The sequence below is a fragment of the Cetorhinus maximus genome, chromosome 7 (assembly GCF_964194155.1).
Source record: "Cetorhinus maximus chromosome 7, sCetMax3.hap1.1, whole genome shotgun sequence".
NCBI lineage: Eukaryota > Metazoa > Chordata > Chondrichthyes > Lamniformes > Cetorhinidae > Cetorhinus > Cetorhinus maximus.
This window is the reverse complement of record NC_135885.1, coordinates 39,308,396-39,315,688: the sequence shown is the minus strand read 5'-3', so window position 1 is coordinate 39,315,688 and position 7,293 is coordinate 39,308,396.

Sequence of the window (7,293 nt, the reverse complement as noted above, 5' to 3'; positions counted from 1 at the left end):
ACTGTGGCCACAGGAGAGGTGCCAGAGGACTGGAGAACAGCCAGTGTGGTACCGTTATTCAAGAAGGGAGGAAGGGATAAACCAGGGAACTACAGGCCAGTCAGTCTAACTTCAGTGGTGGGGAATCTATTGGAAGCAATTCTGAGGGACAGAATTAATCTACATTTGGAGAGGCAGGAATTAATCAAGGACAGTCAGCATGGTTTTGTTAAGGGGAGGTCATGTCTGACCAATTTGATTGAATTTTTCGAAGAGGTGACCAGGTGTGTAGATGAGGGCAATGCGTTTTACGTAGTCTACTTGGACTTCAGCAAGGCTTTTGATAAGGTCCCGCATGGGAGACTGATAACGAAGGTATAGAGCCCATGGGATCCAAGGCAATTTGGCAAATTGGATCCAGATTTGGCTGAGTGGCAGGAAGCAGAGGGTGATGGTTGAGGGGTGTTTTTGTGACTGGATGCCTGTGTCCAGTGGGGTTCTACAGGGATCGGTGTTGGGTCCCTTGCTGTTTGTGGTATATATAAACGATTTAGACTTGAATGTAGGAGGATTGATCAGTAAGTTCGCGGATGACACGAAAATTGGTGGGGTGGTAAACAGTAAGGAGGATAGCCTTAGATTACAGGAGGATATAGACAGGCTGGTCAGATGGGCTGATCAGTGGCAAATGGAATTTAATCTGGATAAATGTGAGGTGATGCACTTGGGCAGGACAAACAAGGCACGGGAATACACGATGAATGGTAGGACCCTGGGAAGTACCAAGGATCAGAGGGACCTTGGTGTGCATGTCCACCAGTCCCTTAAGGTAGTGGGACAGGTAGATAAGGTGATTAAGAAGGCAGATGGGATACTTGCCTTTATTAACCGAGGCATAGAATGCAAGAGCAGGGAGGTTATGCTGGAACTGTATAAAATGCTGATTAGGCCACAGCTAGAGTATTGCGTGCAGTTCTGGAATCCGCATTATAGGAAGGATGTGATTGCACTAGAGAGAGTGCAGGGGAGATTTACCAGGATGTTGCCTGGGCTGGAGAATTTTAGTTATGATGAGAGATTGGATAGACTGGGGTTATTTTCCCTGGAGCAGAGGAGATTGAGGGGGTACATGATTGAAGTGTATATAATTATGAGGGGCATAGATAGGGTAGACAGGAAGGAACTTTTCCCCTTGGTGGAGGGATCAATAACCAGGAAGCATAGATTTAAAGTTAGGGGCAGGAGGTTTAGAGGGGATGTGAGGATGTTTTTCACCCGGAGGGTGGTGGGAATCTGGAACTCACTGACTGAAAGGGTGGTGGAGGCAGAGACCCTCATAACATTTAAGAAGTATTTGGATGTGCACTTGCAATGCCATGACATACAAGGCTATGGGCCTAGTGCTGAAAAATGGGATTAGAATAGTTAGGTACTTGTTTGACCGGCACAGACTTGATGGACCAAAGGGTCTTTTTCTGTGCTGTAGACCTCTATGACTATATGACTCTAATAATATTTATATTTTTACACATGTCTTATCATTAGCAAACACCCTCCCCTCACTCCACCCCCGCACCTCCACCCCCACCATTGTCAGTCATAAATTTAGCCAGTGCTCCCAGACTGGTCCATTTTTCCATGACTTTATCTGCAATCTACCTTCACCCTTTCATCCTTACCGCGCAGAAAAACTGAAACTGATTGCTATATCTATAAAATGTAAACGAAAATGTTTCTGTCCTTGTTCCACATCATTAAATCCTCTGATACCTTTTACATACATCTCATTTCTCACTAATCTCTTTGATGAGCCTTGCATTCTCATCATCAACCACACATGTGTCCTTTAGTAGGATTTTTAATTTGTGGCAAGAAGAATGAGCAAATTGTCTGTGTAACTCTAAAACAATTTCTTTTTTCTCTGTCAGATCTTTGTCATCTGATGCCATTAGCACTTCTTTAACATTCTTTAACATTCTTTAACATGAGTAGAAATGTCAGCTTTTGTTATGGGGATGCAATAATGCCCTGATCAGATAAACTCCAGATCTACTGACTCTCCTAAAGCAATTGCTTTATCATATTCAATGTCCAATTTCATTCGTGCCTTTTTCATGGAAGGCTTGCTCAGCAGCAAGGGTATTTCACTAGAGGCTAGATCAGTACCAATAGAGTGACTTACTCCAGTTAGTTTACACGGGATCACCACTCTTTTCAGTGATCTCAGTGTGTTGTCATCCCTAAACCTGAAACAAGTAGAACTTTCTTACTCCCTGACCTTACTTCCTGCTGAGTGAATCTAAATAACATGTTAACCCATCTGTTCCACACACTTTCTGAGAACCAAACGCCAGTTAAGACTAGGAGCCTATCCATATGCAACACTTCAGCACAATTCAGCAATTTAAATGTGAGCACTGAATAATGACATGTCTGTAAGAAGTGGAAGAAATCGTAAACTATGTAAATCAAATTTATTCTTTTTTGCTTATTTAAAAATGAATTTTGCTGAACCAAAAGATCACTACCACAAGTCAATTGAAGTCTGGAATTGTAAGGCGACCACTAAGGCACTATATGGATTGCACTAAAGACATGCCTTGACATGTTGCTCATGGAATCTCACATCTGGGTCTATCAAGGTCCATTTCAAAGGGAACCATTAAAAAGTTATGGACGTTTTTTGCATCTTTATAAGCTTACCCCTCTAGCAGAGTCCAAGGGTCTACCAAGACAATAGCTACCCGGAACAGGGTCATCAGACCCTTTCAGAGACTAATGACTGGGACATATTAAGCCACAAAACAAAAGCCAGATCCAGACACCAGATAACCATCCCTTTATGAATTCATTGTGGGAAAAGGAGGTCACATGATTCGAGTGACCATTTTGAAATCTCTTTTTACAGTTGAGAACTCAAAAGCAAGGGAGTCTGCTGATTTAACCCCAATCTACAAATATCTGACAGCAGGACTCCAGGCTGACCAAGCAGCCTGCAATAAGCCCTCCTCGAAGTCTGTTTATCTGGAAGCCGCTGGTCACCACCCGCTAAGCAGAACAAGTCTATGTACATCAACCTCATCTCACTGCATCGCCAGCAACTTTAAAGGAATTCTGCACTTCTGTCTTCAGCTAGGAACCCACCTGAACTGGATCCTCTCTGTGAAGGACCACCCCTCTGGGTTTGGACTTTCTGGACTCTGGCAATCACGTGAACTGTTGTCCATTTCTGTGGAGTTTATTTTACTGTTATTCATAGTTGTAAAACCCTCTCTTTCCTATCCCCTCATTGTATGCTTCTATATGTGTGTGAAATTGCGATTATCCCCCTCGGATTTGAATGTATGAATAACTAAACTTCTGATTTAACCCTGAGAGTTTGCTGCAGGTCACTTTAAAAATTGGGTACACAAACAAAGGGGCTTTGGAATAAGCGCCATACCTTATTTTTGAAACAAAAAACACCTCTGCTCACGGACAGATGGCAAGAGAATAAAGGAGTTCAGTTTTGCCTCTCTCTCCTGCCCGTTACAAGAAGGAATCTCCAGATCTAACTTCTTCAATCTTTTAGATAGTTAAAGTCTAATTAGATATTCCTCTATGGAATGACCGTTTGTCTTTTGAAACCTACCAAAGTCTGACCATGACTCATGGACATCTAATAGATAATCTTTCTCGTAAATTTCATCCATGAAACTTAATAGTAGATCCAAACTTTCCTCAGTATTTGACTGACGGACATCCAGCTCACAAATACTTTCTTTCGAATCTTACTTTTGTTAGGAAGCAATAATGCCAAGGCCGTACGATGTTTTCTGTTCAGTAAAGTGTTACAGACAGGGCAGAAATGGCAGGATGGGGTTCCCCCTTTTTTCACCTCTTGACTGGCCAATGACAGATGTGATTTTTTAAAAAAGTGTTTTAAGCTCCCTGAATTCTGTAACTCTCAAGAACAGACAAATTACAGGTTTTCCTGTAAGTTTTAAAAAAGATAAATGTTTGTTATTCAATACCCGAAATGCATTCGCAACCACACCCATGCCTACACTTATATAGACACACACGCATGCACACACACACACACACACGCACGCACACACACACACACACACATACACATGCACACACACACATAGGGCAGAATTTTACACGTCGTGGGCAGGGTTGCCCGACCCAATTGGGTGTAAAATCGCGAAAGAGGACGTCAGGCGAGTGTCCGGATGTCATCCCGCAAGCGCGCAATCTTCAGGTTGGTGGGCGCGCACAGCTGTAGGAGCTGCGCCCACTATCAATTAAAAGGCCACTTAAGGCCATTAAAAAGCCAATTGATCCAGATTTTACGTTGTCCGTGCAATTTTGCGCTCATTGCAAGGGCAAAACGGGCAGTCGGGCAGTCCACATTTTGCAAAACCTCATCCAAGGGCGGGATAAAAAGGGTCAGCAGCATTGCCATTGTGTGTAGTGAGGAGTTGAGGAGATATTTTGCTACTGGTTGCTTATATAACTTGACAGCTTCATCTGAATTCTGAGCTTCACTCTTAGCATTTCTAGGCTTCACTTCACAATTCATTGATGTCTCCAAGGGCCCTGGAGGATTCAGACAGTGTGGACCCTCCCAGGTGTCAGACAGCTTTCTGTTACCCTGGTAATGGGGATTGTGGTCTCCCCTGGTGGCACCTCCTCTGAAGAGGAAGAGAGGGGCAGATGAGAGAGGAGGCCAGGTGTCCCAGTGCAGCCTCCAGGGGAGCGACCTGTGGGAGGAGAGGTGCAAGCACAAGGGGCGCAAGGGCAGCAGGTAGTCCAAGGTGGAAGGGGCCACAGAAGATGCTACTATCCTACTGCCAGGGTTTACAGGCAGCGATGCAGCTACCTCAATATGTCAGAGGTGCAATGCCAAAGGAGGCTCCACCTCTTCAGGGAGACAGTGACCTCCAATTGTCCTTTGATTGGGCCTGAGATCAACTCCAACTGTGTGGGTGGACACCCCATGCCAGTGGCTCTGAAGGTCACAGTGGCCTACAGCTTCTATGCCTCTGGCTTTTCCCAGGGCTCAGTGGAGGATCTGAGTGGAGTCTCCCAATCAGTTGTCCATAGTTGTGTCAAGCTGGTGACAGAAGTTCTGTTCAGGCGGGTAAAGACATTTATTCATTTCCGTATGGACGAGGCCAGCCAGGCTGAACAAGCCAGAGGGTTTGCAGCGATTGCTGGGTTCCCCAGCATCCAGGGTGCCATCGACTGCACACATGTAGCCATCAAGGTGCCAGTGGGTCAGGCAGGTCCCTTCGTCAACAGGAAGGGATTCCACTCGATGAACATGCAGATAGTGTGTGACCACAAGACACAGATTCTGCAAGTTTGTGCAAGGTACCCTGGCAGCTCCCAAGACTCTTACATCCTCAGACACTCCCAAGTGCCAAGGCTATTCAGCGCTCCAGCTCGACTGAATAGATGGCTGCTGAGTGACAAGGGCTATCCATTGAAAAGGTGGCTTATGACGCCTCTCTGCCACACAAGAACAGAGGCAGAGCAGTGTTATAATAGGCGCCATGCCTCCACAAGAGCGGTGATAGAGAGGACCATAGGTCTTCTGAGGATGCACTTCCGATTCCTGGACCACTCTGAAATGACCTTTTATTTGCACCCAAAGTCCACTCAGTGCCTGTGCAATAAGGTTTAGAGCCATTCATGTACAGCATTACATACTGGCATACTCTGTGCCAATAAAAATGTGAAGCATACTCAGGCCATTACGACAAAAACAAAATTTATGTAATTTTCATGCTCAAAACAAATTAACATCACCATCTCTGGTGTTCATTTCCACACCAGTAAACATCTAAACAAAACATTACAGGACAGAAGATCACCCATGACCAGTCCATCTTGTGCTCATGGTGCCTTAAACTTACGTTTATGAGTGCTGCGTTTTGGTGCCCCCCACTCACTGGCAGCGGCATTGGAGGCAGCCTGCTGACTGTGTTGTCTTGTTGGCCTTGATGACCTTGGAGGTTGCCCTCTGGCCAGTGCAGCCTGTGCTGGCCCCGCCCGGGAGGGAGCGGCCAGTGCCACAGTTGGCATCTCCCAGTCATTGCAGCCTCATCAGATGCCATGGCCACTGGCAGAGGGACAGAGGAGCTATTGCCGTCATCCAGAGTGCCCTGAGAGGTACCCACAAAGATGACAAGCAGCTCGTGCGCCAACGTGAGGTCGCTCTGGACCTCCCTGTTCGCCATTGATGGATGGGCACCAAGCCAGAATACTGGGTGCCTCATCCATCTCTCACACTGCCACTGACTACCTGAGGTCATTGCTTGTGAGGGCTTGCAGGTCCAAGCGCAACCCCAAAAACCCCTGATTCTGTTCCTGGAGTTGCCTCTCCATGAGAGTCGCCACTCTGTCAATGGAGGATGCAGTGCGCTCAGCCATGAGGGTCAATGCAGTGCTTATGCCCCATGTGGACTCCTCCACAACAGAGGGCATGGCATGCATACTCTCATGAATCTCCGCCAGATCCTCCCGCACATCCCGCTGGACATCCAGCATCTGCCGCCTAATGGACAACTCCAGAGGCTCATCATCTGCCTTTGACTCAGCATCATCCTGGTCTCCAGCAGTTCTCCAACTGCTGGCGCCCTGGGCACTCTCTGTCTTCACCTGCACCTCAAGCGAGTGTGAAGTACCCTCACCGTTGTGCACCAACATTCTAGTCGGAGATCTAATGCCCACCAAGGTGCTGGTACCTGCGCTGGTGCCTGGTTCAGAGAGCAGGTGTGACACAGGTGCAGCTGAAGTCCGGCGGTCCTCTGGCATTAGTGGTGGCTCTTCGAGGTCCTGCGAGTGAGTGCCTGGTGGCAAATCTAAGGGAGAATAACAAAATGTCATTAATTTAAATCATCACACTGTCGCTGTGCATGCCAGACACCCTGGTGGACAATGGAGATCTGCATCATGTTGCCATCGTCTTTCAATGATCAATGGGGACTCCAGTTTTGAGGCTCCCATCAATGAAGAGACTACACTAGAATGTTTGCACCATCTGAAACTCTCACCTCTGTGCACTGCACAGTTTTGGGGCAATTCCCAGCTGTCCCTTCTCTTCCCTGGCTCCTTCTCTTCCTTTCACCTTCCCACGTTCCATCCTTCTTGGGTTTATGGGGGTGACAGAAAAAGGGTTTAGATTTATGGACCAGCTCATAATCGTCAGCCATCTCTGCTTCCTATCTAGCTGTTGGTCTTTAACATAGGTTCTAACTACTGGAGGAAGTAAATTTTTAAATTCTTCCAGGAGAATTATTTCCCTAAGAGCTTCATATG